At 41.8% G+C, this 20,407-nt stretch overlaps 1 long non-coding RNA gene across 1 annotated transcript in view; it reads left to right on the top strand.

Annotated features, from left to right (window-relative positions):
• LOC107382190 (uncharacterized) overlaps positions 1 to 20,015 on the top strand; it is a 53,706-nt gene extending 33,691 nt beyond the window's left edge. Inside the window, exon 3 of the long non-coding RNA XR_011521260.1 lies at positions 19,259 to 20,015. This is a non-coding gene — a long non-coding RNA (uncharacterized lncRNA). The remainder of the gene's footprint in view (positions 1 to 19,258) is intronic.
• The last annotated feature ends 392 nt before the right edge of the window (positions 20,016 to 20,407 follow it).

Raw genomic sequence — 20,407 nt, 5'->3', positions numbered from 1 at the left:
CCCCTCCAATGAGATCACCAGTATGTGATGATGACTATGGGACTTTCTCCATTTTCTTCTTCTTTTTTAATGCATTGCATCACCACCTGGTATCAGAACAGGACTCAGTATTGGAAGATAATCAAAAATCAAACAACTTGGATTCAGATCAGGGGCAAAAATGTGGTTGTAACATAAGTCAGCTTTAAAAACTAAACTGTTTATGAAATAACGTTACCTTAATTATTTACATATTTTCCTAGTTTACATTATGTTGTTTGAAACCAAGGGTCTCATTTTCTGAACTTTTTAACTTGTTGGATCGTGAATCTGTTTAAAACTTTGCTCTATGTCAGGGTTTTTCCTGGCTCAGACTGAGGCAGAGGTGGTACCATCCTGACCGTGCACCAGCACATGCATACTCTGTACATTCAACTGTCTCACTTTTTAAAGGCCAAATATGTTATCGTTAAGTGTTCTAATCTAAGCTTCTGTTGATTAATAGAATATTCCGTTTGACAATGTTTCAAGTGAAACAAAACTGGTTTGCTGCTAAAAAATATGAAATAAAACAACAAAATTATCGGGCTGAATAACAGACTCTTATTATGAAAGGCTCAATAATATGCATTAGATTGGTGTTTAGTTCCTTTTTCCATCTGATATTTATAGTTAAAATATTTGTATATATTTGACCTACATTTCAGTAACATTTTAGGTTTGTATTAATAACACTCATCTTAGTCTAAATAACACATAAATATATGCAGTAAAATATAATGCATTTCATTAACATGCATTTGTGTTGGAAATGGTAATAACATTTAATTTCTGCTGCTAACAATGTAATAGTGGCATGTGTATTATGTACGGGTTGGCAATAATCCAGTTCAAATTATGTCCAGAGATGGAAGCGTTTGCGAATTATATACTACAACGGCTTGCCTTAGACTTGTAGCAGTAATGTGACTCGTATCTGCAGCGGTTCTGATCTGTTGCGCTGCAGGATGCAGAATAAACAGGATGGTGGGGACTTTTCATCCGCTTGTAGAGTTTAGTCTTTCTTAGTTTTACCATCATCATCATCATTATACCGTAAATCCTCTAATACAGGCCCGGGCCTGTATTTGACTCAAGCTCATCAAGCTCCAGGTCTTTATTGGAAGGAGGGCCAGTATTAGAGGCAGGCCTCTATTTCTATTTGAGCAAAATGAACTAATGGTTCGCTGGAGTTTTTGACAATTAAAATTGCACCCACGTTTTCAAAGTTAAACACATTTATTTTAACAATGGTAGTTTCTGCTTCAGCCATCTCCCCCCTCCCCCTGCGCAGCAGCCGCAAACTCACTGATGCGCCTGCAGCCTCTCGGAGTTCCTGCTGCTCTAAACATTAAAGGAGACATAACATGCTTTTAAGTTATTCCTTTTTACATCTAAATCCTTCAGTTGGGGTCTAAAAACAGTGGAACTGCAGTTCTTTGGTCTGATTTCCTCATTATTGTTGCTCTACAGACCCTCATCTACCCCTGTTCTGAGGAGAGTCTTGAGAACGAGCCGTTTTGGGGTATTGTCTCTTTAAACTGGAGGAGGAGCTGTAAACTCCGCCCCCCTCCATAGTGCAGACCTGTACTCTCCTCCCCCAGCCGGACTTTGTAGTTCTATAGAGAAATCATTATTTAGCATAGCATATTAGCATTTTTAAAACATGTGGGGAGAGTAGTTCATCAGGCTGTTTCAAGGCTGCTAACTCTCTCATGCATTTGTCTGTAGTCACTCACACACACCCGTCACGGCCGACGGAGGGACAAGCGAGCAGGCACGTGCGCGCGCACACACTCACACACACCCGTCACGGCCGACGGAGGGACAAGCGAGCAGGCACGTGCGCGCGCACACACTCACACACACCCGTCACGGCCGACGGAGGGACAAGCGAGCAGGCACGTGCGCGCGCACACACACACACACATCCGTCACGGCCGACTGAAGGACAAACGAGCAGGCACGCGCGCGCGCACACACACACACACACACACACACACACACACACACACACACACACACACACACACACACACACACACACACACACACACACAAGGAATGCTGCTTGCTTATTTATTTCTATAAAAAAATGTTTTAAAAAAATGATACAGCTCATTAAAACACCATTAAAATAATATATTTTATTAAGATCTCTATCTATCTATATACATACATATAATTATAAATAATTTTATAAGTAGTCTTATTTTATATTGGGTGTCTTAAGGCTGAAAATGGATAAAAAGCAGTCACATTTTAATTTAAAGATTTGAGATTCTAGTCAAAAATAAAGAACATTTCTCAATGTTCTTTAATGTGATCATTATAATTCTAATGCTTAGAACTTTTTTATTGTCTGCAATGCGTAGCCTATATCTTTATTAAATGTGTTTAGCTGTAAAGTGGTAATTCTCTCTAATGTGTACAGAGAGGTGGACATCAGTGCTGCAGTGAAATTCCCAAGATCAGTCTGCTTTGCTAACAAATATAGTTAAATCTTACCTGCATTCTAAATAAATACCGTTAGGTGGAAACATCAGTAGGCATTGAGTTATTGATACAATCCCTAACAGCCAGAATGGAAGAAGAGCATGCTGGGTCATCCTGGATCTGAGCCTGTTCTGTGTATTTACCTACAGGATGCAATAAATGTCTACAAGGCTGAGTTTGGACCATTACATCTAAAAGAAAACATACAATCAGTGATTTTTTTTTATTGTTTACATTAAAATACAAATTTTCTAAGTATTAACCTCACAGCAAATAAGTAGAACAATATAATAAACAGGTTTTAGTAGTTAAACAGGGCGTTGTGCACACAGGTCGGTGCTGGTGGTATCTAGGTCTCAGAGTTCCTGTCCTCCTGCCGTCTTCTGTTGTCCTCAGGATACGGATTGAGGTTTCCTGATGATGAGGGAGGGGCAGTATGTGGGCTTCAAACTGGTCCTGGATAACAGTGGGAGACCTCCGTTGTCTGAATACTGAGACCAGAGAGTTGGTGAGATGCAGATCTTCTCTACCTCATCTAGAAACGGAGTTGGTTCAGGGAAAACTTTTCCAAAGACCAGTTCCATGATGTCATCGCCATATTCTGCAATGATAGACGATAACTTTAATGACATATTTTGTTTACAAGCAGCTTTAGGAAAGTTGTTTCTTTAGCTTTCATGTTTATAGTCACGTTTGTGTTTGTTCACAAGTTCACTTTGCTGCAGTGACTTCATATTCCTACAAATGTAATAAAATTGTGACACTAAAATTATACAAATGATTCCTTATGAAAGGAAGCTCATTAGAGAGCAGTGCAGACAGACTTACTACATGCTGCAGCTGTTTTTGTAGGCCAGCTGCTGCTGAACTTGGGGAAAGTTATTCTGCACACATCCAGATCAGATGGTCGATTACAGAAAATAATGTAATTCAATCATTTCTAAACAGACTAAACAAGTAAAACATCAAATAAATCACTCTGCTGTCATCAGACGGAGTGATTCAGGGGGTGAGGTGTTCTTAATGATGAGGGTGGCTGAGGTGTGTCATCACTCACTTTGGTCTGGTCCAGCTACCGTCTCTTTACTGGTGGGTCTCCTTCCTCAGTAGGTCACGTGAAATGCCAACATCTGAACGTTCTGTGTTCCTTAGAGGAGAAGAAAAGTAACATTAGCAAGCTGGCTAAATTATTTTTTACTAGCATCTCAAGGCCTTGGAGAAGCAGATCTTCACGTACCTAAACATCAGACCAGTTTGTCCCAGCTGAGCTCATCAGGGCGTTAGTCTGACAGCCTGTCAGTGAAACACGGCTCCAGTCTTCTGGATGTTGACTCTAAAAAGCAAAGGAGCATTTTTACTTTTGTTTTAATTATTTTACAGCCGATTTTATCAGCTTTCCGATGCTCACGCTCATACAGACGGTGAGCTTTGCTGCGTCTGACTGATAAAGTTAGTTTTTATATCTGCAGTGAGACAAAAAACTAACCTCACTCCACTCAGAGATTGTTCTTTAAAACTATTAAATCCACTGTGTTGACGCACTTTAATGACTTTGTCACGCTGCATTTTAGCTGATATGGGACTTTATTTACTGGATGCTAAGATTACATCACACTCACGTAGAATAACACACAGGCTCTCTGCTGTTACAATCAGTGGGAGGTTATCATCTGGTGTAAAAGAAGGCGTTGATCAGAAATCACGTTTTATTCCACGAAAATCAGCCAAATCCACATTAATCTGGGTGCTAACTTTACTAGCATACTGTGCTAGCGATAGCAAGCCGGATGCTAACGCTTTAGTGCTGCTAATGCCCGTAAATCTAAAGTAAAGTTTGTCGACATTTTAGAGTGATATGAAGCTTACCGCTCTGCTGCTGTGTCCCGGTGCTGCCAAATTCAGATAAAAATGACTCCTTTTAGATAGATGAAGCCCTCAGTACTTACTAGCCTGGAGACACGAACGAACGAACCACGCGCACGCTCGCACGCGCGCGCACACACACACACACACACACACAAACACAAACACACTACTTTTTCTTCTGTGTTTTTTAGCAGTAGTGTCATCAGCTCCTGGGTTTAAATACTGCCACACCACCCTTCCTTAAAACGAGGAACAGTTTTGAGCTTTGTGTGGCTAAAATAACCAGACATTCTGCATTTTTCCAATAGGACTACAAAAAATCTTAGCGAGAAGAAAAAATGGCGGATTGGCTCTGTGTTTAGCCGAGGGCCATTGCCATATTTGGTAGTTATCCTGACTAAATTAATTACTGATGTAATAGATAATGTAAAAACTGAACGGGTGGACAAATATGCCCAAAACTTAATTATTAAATATCTAAATAGCAACTCCAGTGAATAATATAAGCCTTTTTGCTCACTTAGACACTTAAAATGTGAAACACACTGTGTTAATGGATAAAAAAGTGGGTTTTTCATGTTATGTCTCCTTTAAGCCCCATGAGATGTCTAAGCTGCAGCTGTTACACTCCTGCTTAGACTCTATCAAAACCTGGATGGCTGGGAGCTTTCTACAGCTGAATGAAGATAAGACTGAGATCCTCATCTGTGCCCCAGACAAGCTGGTTCCCAAAGTCAGAGACTCTCTTGGTCAGCTTTCTTCTCACACCAAACCTTCTGTCAGGAATCTTGGTGTGACCTTTGACCCAGCTCTCACCCTGGATTCTCATGTCAGTTCTCTTGTTGGCTCTTCCTTCTTCCATCTCAGGAACATTGCTAAGCTGAGTCCCATTCTGTCTCACTCTGAACTTGAGACAGTTCTCCACATCTTCATCTCCTCACGCTTAGACTACTGTAACTCTCTTTTCACGTGTCTGAGCAGAACCTCCCTGAACCGTCTACAGGTGGTTCAGAACGCCTGTGCTCGGCTTCTGACCAAGTCCTCTGTAAATGGTTAATTTACATGTTATTTAATGAACCATGAGACATGAGATTCCATAGGAAATATGGAATCAACCTTATGGATCTGTGGGTACTTTCTAACCAGAAGATTGGAACTTTTTATTGCAGGGATTATGTAACACTTCGTATTAACTCAGAGACAACAGAAGAGAGAGTCAAGTTTTAAAAGTTTAAAGATTTATTACTAAACAAATTAAAACTAGACTAACTTAAACACTAAATGTATGGTGTAACTAAGGTGAAATGAGACGAAGAATGGTGTAGTGTGGAATTTTGTTCAGAACCAGCAAATCCGAAGAAACGGTTAGTTCTGGTGGGAGTGAAGGTGATGTCTTCGCGCTAAGCTTTGATTCTGAGATTTATAAATACATAAGACGCCATTCTGTCGGTCTACATACCCTGGTGGAAGTCCCCGTCTAGATCAGGAGGTGTAGGGGTCCACCTTGGACCTTTCTGGAGCCGCAGCGTGTAGAACAGCAGCGGCTGCCGACCAGTCCAGTCTTTGAGATACTTCCGGGTCACGACAGTTTATCGGCATCTAACAAGACCCAAATGGGTCGTGATGGTTCAGCTTTTATTCTGAAAGGAACCGTTGCAGCAGGTGGAACAGCAACCGATTTTATCCAGCTTGTCGTTGGTTCATTCGGCTGAAGAGGAAAGTTACAGATTGGCCACTCTGTCAACTTCTCTAGAACGCTTTGAACTGGCGTTAAAGATGACGTGGGCATAGTTTTATACTTCGGGTGTTTTGGTTTATGGTCGAATGAAAAGATGACAGATTTACCAAGCACCACCAAAACCACGCCTCCGTCAGATCTGGCAGATTCTGATTGGATCAGTAAAAGCAATGTGTCATGTCTTTACGCTACGTGACATCAGTCTTAGTCTAAACATTTAAAGTCATATTACTTATTATATTCTATAGGATTATAATAAAGTCATTAATATTTTCATTTCACAGATCGGTCACATCTTATTATTGACTAACACTTTGTTTGATTAGCTTATTAAAAATATAGTTCTTTGATTTATTAAAAGGAGAGAGTCCTTTTCTTCATTCTTCTCTTGGGCTGGAAAGGAAAAGAGTTTAGAGCAAATGCATGAGGGCTTGGGGCAATTTCTCATGCAGATTAGTTCTGTGTCAGAGGAGAAGGGGAAACAGTCATTTCATACCGTTACACCTCCAAACACACCCACATCACCCCGCTTCTCCTCCAGCTTCACTGGCTGCCAGTCAACTTCAGGGTTCATTTCAAGATCCTGGTTCTGGTCTATAGGGCCTTACATGGACAAGCACCATCTTACATTGGTGATCTTCTTAGTCCCTACACCCCCAGCAGGTCCCTGAGGTCCAGTGATCAAAGCCTACTGGTTGTGCAGCACAAGGCTAAAGACCAAAGGTGACAGATCATCTGCTGCTGTGGCCCCCAGACTCTGGACCTCTCTCCCCCTGAGCCTGAGATCAGTGGACTCAGTGGTCTCCTTTAAAAAGCAGCTGAAGACTCACTTGTTCAAGCTGGCTTTTGTATGACCTTCTTCACCACTCTCTCTTTATTCTGCTCTCCCCACCTATTCCACCTTCCTCAGGATCCACTGATTTCCCTCTTTCCTATTTGCTCTCTCTCTCTTTCTTAACATTTTTTTAATCACAATTGCCTCTTTTTGCTCATTTTAAATATATTTTTAAACATTTTCTAAATGCTTTTTTATATTTTTACATTTTTTGTTTTTGTGAAGCGCCTCGTGATTTTTATCTTGAGAGGCGCTATAGAAATGATATTTTCTTCTTCTTCTTCTTCTTCTTCTTGTTTCATGCTGAGCTGCTGACCAATAAAAACAGCAGATTCATAGAAATGTGTAAACTTTCTCACCTGGGCAACATATGGAGAAATAACTGAATTTGGTGGTGAACAGTAAAAATAATAAATTTGGCTACTTTTGTCCAAAATGAAACCATTACATCACAGAAAGCATAAATATTTGATGCAGATAATACAGGATCAAAAACTGTGTTTTGCATTGAAGTCAATGGGATGTTTTTGTCCATAACAGGCACAAGAGGGTGGTAAATTTTAAATCTGTTGCTACACAAAAACTAAAAAAGCATTTGTTAGGTAATTTAATTTATACTATTGTTCTTATATTACCTCAAAGAAAGTCAGAACACACACACAGAGGGATTAGATTCATAATTTGGTAAATTGTAACTAGGGATGGGTACCGAATTCGGTACTTTTTAAGGTACCGACCGAATTCCATAGTACCGACCGAGCACCGATTCACGTCATTTCAAACGGTGCCTCGTTTCGGTACCCGTCCATCCTAACGAGAACTTGCCAAGACAGCTGCGCATGCGCAAGAGCGTTTTATCGTCGCTTGCTGTGAACCAGTTGTAAACAGAGCAGCATGGTAGAGAGAACGCAGGCTAAAGCTTGGGTCCACTTCACTAAATGTGATGGGTAACTGGATGATGAAACCAGCGACAACTATCTAAATGAGACATCCTCATCTTAATCTGCTCCGGTAGGTAAATATAAATAGCTTGATATATTAGCTTCCGTTTCGCTAATGGTGCGTTCGCTTTCTCCTCGGAACTCCGATTTTCCGACTAGAACAACATGAACGCGCTCTAAAGTTTGGCTTCACTTTACTAAATGTGACGGGTGAAGACGAAACCAGTGACGATCTAAGTGTGAGGCATCGTTTTAATCTGCTCCAGCAGCTAAATAAACTGTTTAAGATATTGTTAGCTTGATATGTTAGCTTCCATTGCCACCATTGTTATCAGCTAATGGTGCGTTCGCTTTCTCCTCGGAAATTCTAACTTCCCAGTAGGAAAAATCAAATGAAAAAAGACGGCAAAAGGAATGAAGACACAGTAAATTTAGTTCACAGTAAAGATGTTTGCTTCAGTTTAATTATCAGCTTATAAAACTACAAGGGCAATGTTAAAATACAAACTGTTATGTTATTTATCGTGATATTTATCAAATATTGTTATATATTGAGAAAAATATATATTTAATTATAAAAGAGAATTAAAATAATAAACACTCAAAAGTATCGAAAAATGGTACCGTTAAGTACCGGTATCGATTCCTAGGTGCCGGTAATTAGTACCGGATCGATTCAAATGTCAAAGGTACCCATCCCTAATTGTAACAAACCATAACATACGCTACAAAGCTTACTTTGTAATGGGTGAGGGGAGGCACAGAGACACACTGGAGTCAGAAGCCATTTTCCTCTCACAAAGGAGCCGAAGCTGTGGAGGGGTTTTTATTTGCACATACACACCCAGAAATACCATTAGTGTGAAACCCCTGCCTGACCAGTTTGGAATAACATCTTGGTCTTAGAATGCACAGGAAAACTTCAGATACTGGATCAAAATGCCTAAAGCAGAAAGGAGTTTCTGAAAACACCCAAACGTGAAAACAAATAACTAGGTCAGGGTTTTTCCTAACCACATTTAAGCAGCAAAGGTGAATGAACTCTTCACATAGACAAAGGAAAAGATTTCACAACAATAATGAACAATTAAAAATACCTAACAGCATTAAATGTGATATTTTGCCAGACTCTTGACATATCCAAGGCTGATTTCAAAAAGTTATTTCAGTCACTCAAAATATGTTTTATGTAAAATATCTCCTCTTTTGTCTGCTTTTTTCATGAAAAATGAGCATCACATCAAACTGGCATATAAAGGGTTAAAATTTAGATACATATTCAATATTTGATTTTTTCGATAAGAACTGAAGTTGATCCCAAGATTTAGACCCAAAAAGCAGAAAAAAATATTAATCTGGACTAGGCCTGGGCGATATATCGATATTTTTTAAAATATCGGTATAATTTTAAAACAAGATATAAAATGACTTTATATCAATATAACTGGTCAAACTGCTATGCTAGCGATTAGCCGCTCTGCTAGCGACATGTTGCTCCGTCTCTAAGTGGCTATTACATGTATTCTTACAAGCTTGCTCAATCTGAGAGCCTCTGGCTAAATGTGCTGCTCTAAACTTCGCATTTGGCGTCCTGGTTTTTAATTATTTGGAGACGTTCAACGTCAACGGAATTCTCTTTTGCATTCTGCTTGTGCGGCAAGACGAGCCAAACCCCTACCTCCCCTGTGTAATGAAGAAACAACTACGGAAAGCTGGAGTGGCCAAATTACCTCAAATGTATTTTAAGGGTTGGAATACTAAACTACATGGTTACTGTTTTATTATGAAGGTGAGCTCAACGGGTGAGAAATGTTCTGTTTTTTTCCGCTCTGGCTTGCTATGTTAGTAAATACTCCGTTACGAGCGATTCTGTAGAAAAAGTTAAGAGTTTGTAAGGCGTGGGTTACGGCGACAGTAGCCCGAAAATAATACTCATAAATGGGCAACCAGAGACTCTGAGTCATTACAGTATAATCGCTGATATGAGTTAATACTGTTAGGATTAGGAGGAAAAATATCGAGATACATCGTATATTGGAATTCAGCTAAAAGATATCGAGATGTAAGTTTTGGTCCATATCGCCCAGCCCTAATCTGGACCATTTTTAAAGCTGTTTTAAAAGTGGAAGTTTTTGTCCTTTAATGGCTCGAGTGTATAGTAAATTTTAAATCTGTTGCTATATAAAAACCATAAGTGCAAAAAATTCAAATTTTTTGATATTTCATAACATAATCAAGATTGATTTGTACTAAACACCCCAGGCAACAAAATGTCTTTTTTTTTTTTTTTTAGAAAATAACTCCTTTTTTGTGCTTTTTTTTCTTCATAAATTACATCAATGACTTTGAGTATTCCAACTGGCATTTCAGGGGTTAAAAGCCTCAAAATTAGGGCTGCTTGGTTATGGCAAAAATAATAATCACGATTATTTTGACTGAAATTGAGATCTCGATTATTTAAGACAATTTTTCAATTAATGTTGATTTTATTTGTTTTATTTTCAGTCATGAAATTGCTCAGGGCACAATCAGGACAAAAATAAATAGGAAACAGATGATCACTAAAATAACTCCTGATTCCCAGTATAAAAAGACCAATATACTTTTAGCTCATAGTTTATGACCCAAGGGCTATAGACCTTGGTTTAACTCATTTAAGTCTAACCAGTACAGACCCAAATACCAATATCTTGCAAATACTGACAGCAAGAATTATACAGTGGCATTTATAACAAATAAATGCAAATAAATTGATGATCAACAAAATTTTGCATAATATCAGTATTTAGTCATGTCAAGGTGCTGTAGGAGCGTGCACTAGCACCGTGTCCTCAAAGAGATTAGTTCTATTTCGTCTAGTCTTAGCCCTTAAGCTAGCTGCTATTGGAAGGATGATCTCAGCATCAGCCAATCATGAAGAGCTTAAATGTACGCCCACCAATGGTGGGCACCCCTGTGGGTATATAAGTGGAGCGACTCCACTGTTCGCCTCCGTTATCTCTTCAAGCCAAGCTTAAGAGCTTCTTTTAAAGAGCAATTATCCAAGAAGCATTCTACTCACCTACCATGCCCAGCGACGCCAGGACCTGCCCGGCCTGCCAGACAGGCTCCATCTCCAGCGGCGACCACGCCAAGTGTGAGGTCTGTCTCGGGGCTCATCATGCTGGCCTGGCCTTGACCCCCCAGGCCTCGTGCCCGTTTTGTGCCGCTCTGCCCGTGGCTGAAAAAATCCGCCGGGTCGAGTACTTCACCCCCGCCACCGCCGAGGAATTTCCAGTGGCTGACACGTACTCGCTGGACAAGGCCTTACAGTTCTTCAACGTCGGCCAGGAGCCGGCTGGCTTCAACCGACTGGATAATGTCATCGACAGTGAGGAGTACGACGAGGCTGGCTGCCATAGCCCTTCTTCCCTCCTGGACAACACGGAGGTCGACGAGCCTCGCTCAGCGGGTCCTTCTGCTCCACTGAGTTCTCGCTCCTTCCTGCCAGCAGTTAGAGCTCTGCTCCAGGAGCTGCCTGCCATCATCTCCGTGGCTGCGGTCTGCAAGGGGCTAGCCGTGCTAGAACCGGCTTTGCCTGAAGCAGATGATTTGGCAGGAATTTTCGGGGCAACACAGATGCGCTGTCCAGACCCCATCTGGGACCGGAGCTGCAGGAAATAACATCGCCCTTCTTGCCTTTGGCGTTTCCAAAATGGTGGAAGAGCTTGACGCTCCTGACGAGTCAAAAACCATCATTACTAAAACTGCTGATGCCATTCTCAATCTGTGCGCTGCTGTACTCACCGGTTCTGCTCGCATTGCTGCCTGGCAGACCCTTATCCAGCGGGCCTTGTGGCTCAAGGCCCTGCCCTCCATTCCTGAACCCCTGCACAGGGAGATGCTGGAAGGCCCCATCACCTCTGACACATTATGTTTGGTCCCCATCTTAGGAGCGTCATCGAGTGGGCTCACAAGACAGCTGAACTGTCAGCCACGGTGCGAGACCTGGTCCACCCTCGGTCCGCCTCTCACTCCAGCCGTTCCTCCAGAGGATGGGACGAACGGCGCGGAAACTTCAGGCGCCCAGCTGCACCGCCCGCCCCGCGGAGCCGGCCTCCCGCTGAGGTGGAGCCGAAGCGGGACCAGAGTTGGCGGCCAACGGTTCCGAAAGAGCCAGCAGACACCGTCTTGGCAGTCACAGTTGCAGGAACCTCGCCGAAAATAACCACGAAAATGACTCATTAGGGGGAATGTGTGTGTTTCTGACTGTAATGTTAACTCTATGAATGATTTTGGTTTTGAAATAAAACCCAAAAAACGTCACTTAGAGAGCACAATCCTACAGTCCTCTGCAGAATCCTCACACATGTTCCCCACACCAAGCACTGCGACACATCTGCATGTTCCCGCAGTCAGTCATATTACACGGCCAGCTGTACGGGTGCGCTCCATTTGCGCATCGGCTCTAGCTTCCAGCCAGGCCCAACACACCCCGCTCCCCCCACAATGTAGGCTGGGATGGGATGTCATGGCGCTGTCGCGACCACGCGCGGCGACACAGTGCGCGGCTCCATCCGCTGGCACTTTGTCATCCCCATGCATGGGCCCGGCTCCCACTCGTCCTTTATCTTTGGACTCCACGCTCCGCAGTACGGATCAGCCTTTTACAGCTGTTTCACACTCGCCCTTTTGAGCGCAGCCCTCCATGGCTCGCTCCCAGTTCTCTGGTGCGAGCGACGGCGGTAAGGGTGTGAACCCAGTCCTCAGACGCCATTCACGTAACCTCGAACATGCGTCCGCTGTCGGAACGCGCGCAAGAATGGCGCCGCCTTTGTCTCATGAGCAAATGGATATCGGACACCATTCATTGCGGTCACACACTCCATTTTCAGTCCGCTTCTCCTCCCTTCAACGGGATTGTGGAGACGACGTTCACGTCACAGGAACAATCTCAGGCCCTGGAGCTGCGGGAACTTTTGTCCAAGGACGCCATTTCCCAAGTCCCTCACAGACAAGAGCTCTCAGGCTTCTACTCCCGCTACTTCGTAGTACAGAAGAAGTCGGGAGGAATGAGACCAATTCTCGACCTTTCCCTGTTCAACTGCTCCATAGCAGTGATGCATTTCCGCATGTTAACAATGAGGCAAGTCCTAGAATGCGTGCGCTCTGGAGACTGGTTCACGTCAATAGACCTGAAAGACGCATACTTCCACATCCCAGTAATTCCCAAACATCGGAAGTTCCTGCGCTTTTCATTCAAGGGAGTTCAATACCAGTTCAATCGTCTCCCTTTCGGCTACTCACTAGCCCCGCGCACCTTCTCCAAATGTCTGGAGACCGCTCTGCAGCCATTGCGCACGGTGGGAATGAGGGTTTTATTTTACCTGGACGATCTGCTCCTATGCGCCCGGCCAAAGGACGAGGCGTCAGAGCAAACCAGGAAGTTAATAGATCATCTGTCAACCCTGGGGTTTTCCATAAACTGGGAAAAGAGCTCCATCCTTCCATCCCAGTCGATTGTGTTTCTCGGGGTGGAGCTGAATGCCTCCCTAATGAGAGCACGTTTGTCTCCGGCGAGAGCGTCAGATCTCACCACGGTGATCTCCCGCGTGCAACCCCGCAAGATCGTGAGAGCCCTGTTAGTCATGAAACTTCTGGGCATGATGGCTGCAGCCCACGCTGTGGTGCCGTTAGGCCAATGGCCCCACTGGTTCTGTTAGGACTAAGAGCCATCGGAGGCGAACAGTGGAGTCGCTCCACTTATATACCCACAGGGGTGCCCACCATTGGTGGGCGTACATTTAAGTTCTTCATGATAGGCTGATGCTGAGATCATCCTTCCAATAGCAGCTAGTTTAAGGGCTGCGACTAGACTCATAGAATCTGGGGTTACAATACTTAACCAACGTTATTATTTATCAGCATGAGGACCTTATTTCTACCTTATTTATAAACTATTTATTTACAGGTCCATCAGTTAATGTAATAATTGTTCCAACCACAGCTGCACCCCCCACCCCCCAAGACGGTCTCACAGCAATCAGGGGCAAGCTGACGAGGCTGAAGTTAGCTTCTGATTCCAGCTTCCGATTCGGGAAACGGCTAAAGGGCCATTACACCCAATATTTATCTACTCTGACCATCTTTAATCTACTCTAGCTCAAAAACTACAACAGCCACACTGTTCAAACCTGTTCTAGATTATTCTACAGTAATAGCAGATTGCATTCAACCTTGTTTGGGATTTGTGAAACCTTTTCCTGATTTGTGAAACTTCAACAAAGCCTGATTTATGCGTTTTTTCAGCATCTGGCCAACGATGGAACAGCTCTAGCTCATAAACAACAACAGCCACACTGTTCAAACCTGTTTTAGATTATTATACTATAATAGCAGATTGCATCCACCCTTGTTTGTGATTTGTGAAACCTTTCCCTGATTTGTGAACACAGATTGTATTTTTTCGGTGACATGTAGCACAGTTACAGAACAGCCACAACTATGCAAAAATTACTTTGATGTTTGCGTGTCTTAATTAAAAACAAGCAGAAATGTCCAGGAAATTAATATTAATGATCAGGAAATGTTTTATTATAAAGATACTTAAAAAGAAAGCAAATTGGGCAAGGTTAAATGCATGAAAATTACATACTGGACAAAATATAAATATGGCTCAGTTTTGCTTGAGGGTGTTTGCATAATGTCTGCATTTCATTGCCAGTATATGTTCTGAATGACATTCTTCATACCTGTAGCACAGAACTTTTAGAGTGTATCTGGCCCATTAATCCATCTTAACTTGCAAGTTTTTGAAATCATCACACCTAGTAAAACATAATCATAGAAAATTGGTTAAACTTTAAATGACATAAAGTCAATAATCACATTCAAGCAAGTTTTCTTAATTACATTAGTTATACATAATTTATTTTATTTGAAAAAATAAACACATATCACTTTGAGCTTTTTATGAAATACTTACATAATCTCAATGGCGTTATACACCCTACTCACACTTGGACAAGATGGGTTTGGGCATTGTTGTCTGACTTCTGTGGATAGAAGATAATCAAGCCTACATGTGACCATGTCCTCTTCAGATCCAAATGCATCTCAAGAATGTCCATTAAATCTCCCAATTTTTTTCAACCACAATATTTTACCCTGTGCCCATTCCTTCTTGTCAAAAAGTTTATCTACCTCAAGCAAAGTTGACACCCACATGTCATGTTTGGAAGCTCCTTCGATGTCGTTTTTAACCCCTGCTTTTCGTTTAATTGCCAAATGCAAAATGTATAGGAGATTGTCAATTGTGCATGTGTTGATCATGGTAATTGTTTCATCACCAATCTTTCCTTCCCCTCCCCAGTACGGGTCTTTTTGTTTATGAGTTGTTGGTTTTTTCTTGCTTGGAGGGGGTGGACTGAAGTATTTCGAGGTCTGCTTGCCAGAAATACTTCTCTTCTTCCATTCTTCTTCTTGATATAAAGGTATTGTCTCAGGACCTGGTAATGTCTCTTTTTTAACTTTAGACTTGGTCTTCAATCTATGACCTTATTTTCTTTTTTCCAAAAACTTAAGTCCTTTCAGTCTTCCGGTGACAAATTCATGCAGAAGTTGAATAAAGTCACCTGCTCGTCTATGCAGTTTTGATGTCAGAATGACAGTTTTAGTTGTGCGAAACCAGTTCTCAACAACTGCATTGCTGTCTCTAGTTTTCCCAAGACTTTTCAGCAATATTCCAGACCAAAGAGGAACAGTGCCTGCAAAATGCAAGATAATATCAGCCACAGACTCACAGTAATGTAGATTTGGCTTTTGGTCTTCCTCCATGTCATCAGATTCCCCAGCTTCCTCTTTTGACTGCTTAACAATCCCTTGAATGGTAGAATAGAAAGGCGAGGATTTAGTTATAGATCTTGTAAACTCTGTCATATCCACCCGCTTGGGATCGTCATCTTCGTCGCCATTGTCCACTTTGATTTTTTCTGTGTTTTGCGTCCTTATTGCTTCTTTAAGGACACATAGATGTTCTTTGCAGCCTCTGGTTTCCTTTCTTGAAGAAAAAACGTACACAATGCACCTCGTTAGTGTCAAAATGTCTTTAAGTTCTACTGCATTCTGTAGTAGAGCAAAGCAGTATAGAAACAGCTGCTTTGTGGCTTTACTGCACTGCACTTTTGACAACTTCATGCTGACCAACTTCAGCATGTGAGCAGCACACAGATGTACCACAGTAACTTGTGCTGGGTCATTATTTTGACAAACTTCAAAACAAATCTTCAGATATTTTTGAACACTGACATTGTTGAAGGCCTGAACTACCGCGTGGATCATAGCCCAACTGAAATCCATTTCTACCTTTTGTGGCTTAAGGTGCTTGTGGAATACATTGAAGTAGTCACGGCGCAAGCAACTCAACCAGTGCAGAATAGTAGCAGAAGTCTGATCAGAGGTCAGCATTTCACAAACAAGAACCACTGTTTTTGTTGTGTATTGACAAGAGATGCATAATGCATAGTAAAGTACTGCCTGATGTGATGAGTCTGTGTGTGTGCGTGGATGGACCGGACACGGACTGAGCAGAGCTCCCGGCTGCAGTTTTGTGTGTAGGGAGGGGCGGACTCTATATTTTACTGGCCAATCACCGAGCGTGAAGACAGTCAGTTACCCAATGAGGATTTTCCTTCAGCACGATTACAGATATTTACCAATTTTACTCGTTTCATGCTCGTATTCGTCAAAAATGCTTTATCCGTACCGGATACTCGTCTGAAACGAGTATCCGGCTCATCCCTAGTTGTAAATCTGATTGGTTAAGGAAACTGTCATCTGTTTTTGTCTGGAAAGGCAAATATTGTCTTTAACAACATCATAAGCAATCTGAGCATTTTCTTTTATTACTGTATTTTCCTCCTTTCTGTCTTGTATTGCTGTCATGCTCTTGTCATCTGTTCTTTCCTCCTGATGAATATCATCACAAGTTCTTTTCTTAAGGTTTTGTAACAGGTTTGTTCTTACAAACTTTCTGTCTGTACAGTATAAAGCCACTTCTTTTTGTTTAATGACTTGTCATGAAATATCTTTCCTGCCAAATCTTCCCATATGGTGCTCTTCCAATGTATTTTTTTTGGTAACTGTCAAAACGCTGACAGTTCTGAAATGATTCTGTCCACCTCCTGACAGTGTCCACATATGTGGACATCCACGCCTGTGACCTTGTCACACCCTGTCCTGTCTCCCCTTATGGTTTAGTCTCTGTTAATTGCTCCCACCTGCCTCTCGTTTTCCAATCACCCAAGCTCCCAGCCCTCTTGTATTTAAACCCCTCCAGTTCTGTGTCTCTTGTTTAGCTCATTGTTTCCATGTCCTGCGTCCAAAGTTCATTAAAACCTTTTAAGTTTTCCCAGTTTGTCTACCTGCCTGATTCCTCCCCAGCGTTTGGATCCCCACCTCAGCTCAACTCACCAGCGCATCGTGACAGACCTATTCTTAATATTTTCATATTTGGAATCTGAAAAAAAGAGAAATGGCATAGTTGAGTATTATACTGTAATGAGTATTAAAGTAATTATGAGAACCCAAACACATAATTAGTCCCGGAATACAATACTGGAAACATGTCTTAAGGCATTTTAATTATCAAGTACAGTTGTTTAATGTTTTATGTCATCTTCTCTACAAAAATTTAGGGTAAAGGTCTTTCATTTTTATGGAATGTCACTTAATGTAGCCTACGCATAGAAATCCTAACACATTTTTTTCATTGTCAGGTGGATTGAAGTGAGCATTTGTGTTGAATAGTAGCAAGTGTTTTCATTATTACACTATATTAAATTAACCATAATAAGAGTAGCTCATGTTCAACTCATGTTTACTCAAAAGCGAGTATCAATATTAAATAATTAGAATACACGTTTCATATACATCCCATGAGACAATTTTAAAATTTCTTAATATTTCTCACCTTACTATTCAAAGATATGCTGAAAGTACATCATACACACTTTAGCCAAATGAACGTCCATGTAGCTTCCAAAAGATATTCGTCAAGCGTGGTCGTCTACTTCGCCCGGAGGCCACACACAAATGTTTACTACCGTAACTGTTCAAACGATTGCGCAACCTTCATAATTCCAATGGTTTCAGAAAGGTGACACTCTGCCCTTTTCAGAGGTGTACGGTACATTACGGTAATATGACGGAGTTCCTGTCTGAGAGCTGGCCCGGGAGAAAAAGACTACACCATTAGAACAATGGAGGAGCGAACTAATTGTTTTGGAGGCGTATTTTCAAGATATTCGGACTATCCGTGCTCGTTGACGTGCTACTATGGGGCATGCGCAGACCGATTTTTTAAGGCTAAATTGAAGTTATACAAATCAGGAAAAGGTTTCACAAATCCCAAACAAGGTTGGGTGCAATCTGCTATTATAGTAGAATAATCTAGAACAGGTTTGAACAGTGTGGCTGTTGTAGTTTTTGAGCTAGAGCAGATTAAAGATGGTCAGAGTAGAGAAAAATTGGGTGTAATGGCCCTTTAGCCGTTTCCCGAACAGGTGTGTTTAGCGCGCCACGTGCGCGCATTTAGCTGTTTTTATTGGCTCAGGAGCCCGCAGGTACGGTGTGTGTCACTCACTCTGGTTAATCCAACAGGGAGCCGGTTTCTTTAGCGACCGACACATCACTACATCATTTCCTTTCCTAATGTCCTGAAGAACGGTCCGGAGCGCAGGCGGAGTGTTTAGCTAACCTGCAGGAAATGTCAACGATACTTATTCAGAAAGTAGCTAAGGATTACCAGAGATGTTTCTGGGGTGTTCGCTAGGTACTTTTAGGATTTAAAAAGTCAAGAAGGGGGTCTGAAAAGCTGCTAGAAATAGCATCAATGTCGCTAAGTTGGCAACACTGTGAGGGGCGCTTAATTTGCAACTCAGGGCAGCACAAGTGAGAGGAGCAAATAATCGGCTTGTTTTGTTTTTATAATCGTTCAAAACTTAGATCGTAATTGGGATTAAAATTTGATTAATTGAGCAGCCCTACTCAAAATGATTGATTTTTTTTATGTTTGAGCAGGGCTGAAGTTGTTCAACAGATCTATGAAAAAAAGTAAAAAAAAAAACATTCATGTATACATTTTTATAGCCACTTTTACAAGCAGACGTTTTTGTCTTCTAATGACTCTTGTATGAAAATTAAAATGAAGCCTGAGGGTTAAGGCTCATATGATTTATAGAGGCTCAAAGTTCAGTTTCCAATTGTAAATACATTTCATTCTGTCAGTTTAAAGAAATAATACAACTGTTATATGTGTGAAAACACAGTTACAGCTGTCTGTCATTCACATAATATGTTTCTGTGTTTTCTACTGATTTTCAACAGGTGGTTCTGGTTAAATAAGAAGCTTCAGAAGAACAGAGTGCTTGTGTCAACCACCAGCACCAAGATTTTCTCCACAACAAGGAGGAACAGGAGAAACTGATCTAGTATGGAGGGAGAGCATCTTCATTTGAATAAGGAGACTGATGCTGCCAGGTTTCAATCCTTTAGCCATAAAACACATTTAAACAAACACACGAGAGTCCACACAGGACAGAAGCCCTTTCCTTGTGAGCTCTGTGGAATCAGATTTAGCCAAAAGACAACTTTAAATAGTCACATGAGAGTCCACACAGGAGAGAAGCCCTTTCCTTGTGAGCTCTGTGGAATGAAATTTAGCCAAAAGACAACTTTAAATAGTCACATGAGAGTCCACACAGGAGAGAAGCCCTTTCCTTGTGAGCTCTGTGGAACGAGATTTAGCCGAAAGACAAGTTTAAACAGTCACATGAGAGTCCACACTGGAGAGAAGCCCTTTCCTTGTGAGCTCTGTGGAATGAAATTTAGCCAAAAGACAACTTTAAATAGTCACATGAGAGTCCACACAGGAGAGAAGCCCTTTCCTTGTGAGCTCTGTGGAACGAGATTTAGCCGAAAGACAAGTTTAAACAGTCACATGAGAGTCCACACAGGAGAGAAGCCCTTTCCTTGTGAGCTCTGTGGAACAAGATTTAGCCAAAAGACACATTTAAACAGTCACATGAGAGTCCACACAGGAGAGAAGCCCTTTCCTTGTGAGCTCTGTGGAACGAGATTTAGCCGAAAGACAAGTTTAAACAGTCACATGAGAGTCCACACTGGAGAGAAGCCCTTTCCTTGTGAGCTCTGTGGAACGAGATTTAGCCAAAAGACACATTTAAACAGTCACATGAAAGTCCACACAGGAGAGACACCCTTTCCTTGTGAGCTCTGTGGAACGAGATTTAGCCATCAGACAAATTTAAATAGTCACATGAGAGTCCACACAGGACAGAAGCCCTTTCCTTGTGAGCTCTGTGGAACGAGATTTAGCCGAAAGTCAACTTTAAATAGTCACATGAGAGTCCACACAGGAGAGAAGCCCTTTCCTTGTGAGCTCTGTGGAAAGAAATTTAGCCAAAAGTCAACTTTAAATAGTCACATGAGAGTCCACACAGGACAGAAGCCCTATCC

Source organism: Nothobranchius furzeri, chromosome 7 (genome assembly GCF_043380555.1).
Source record: "Nothobranchius furzeri strain GRZ-AD chromosome 7, NfurGRZ-RIMD1, whole genome shotgun sequence".
NCBI classification, from domain to species: domain Eukaryota; kingdom Metazoa; phylum Chordata; class Actinopteri; order Cyprinodontiformes; family Nothobranchiidae; genus Nothobranchius; species Nothobranchius furzeri.
Note: the sequence above shows the minus strand (reverse complement) of the source record. Positions and strands in the feature narration are given on the sequence as shown.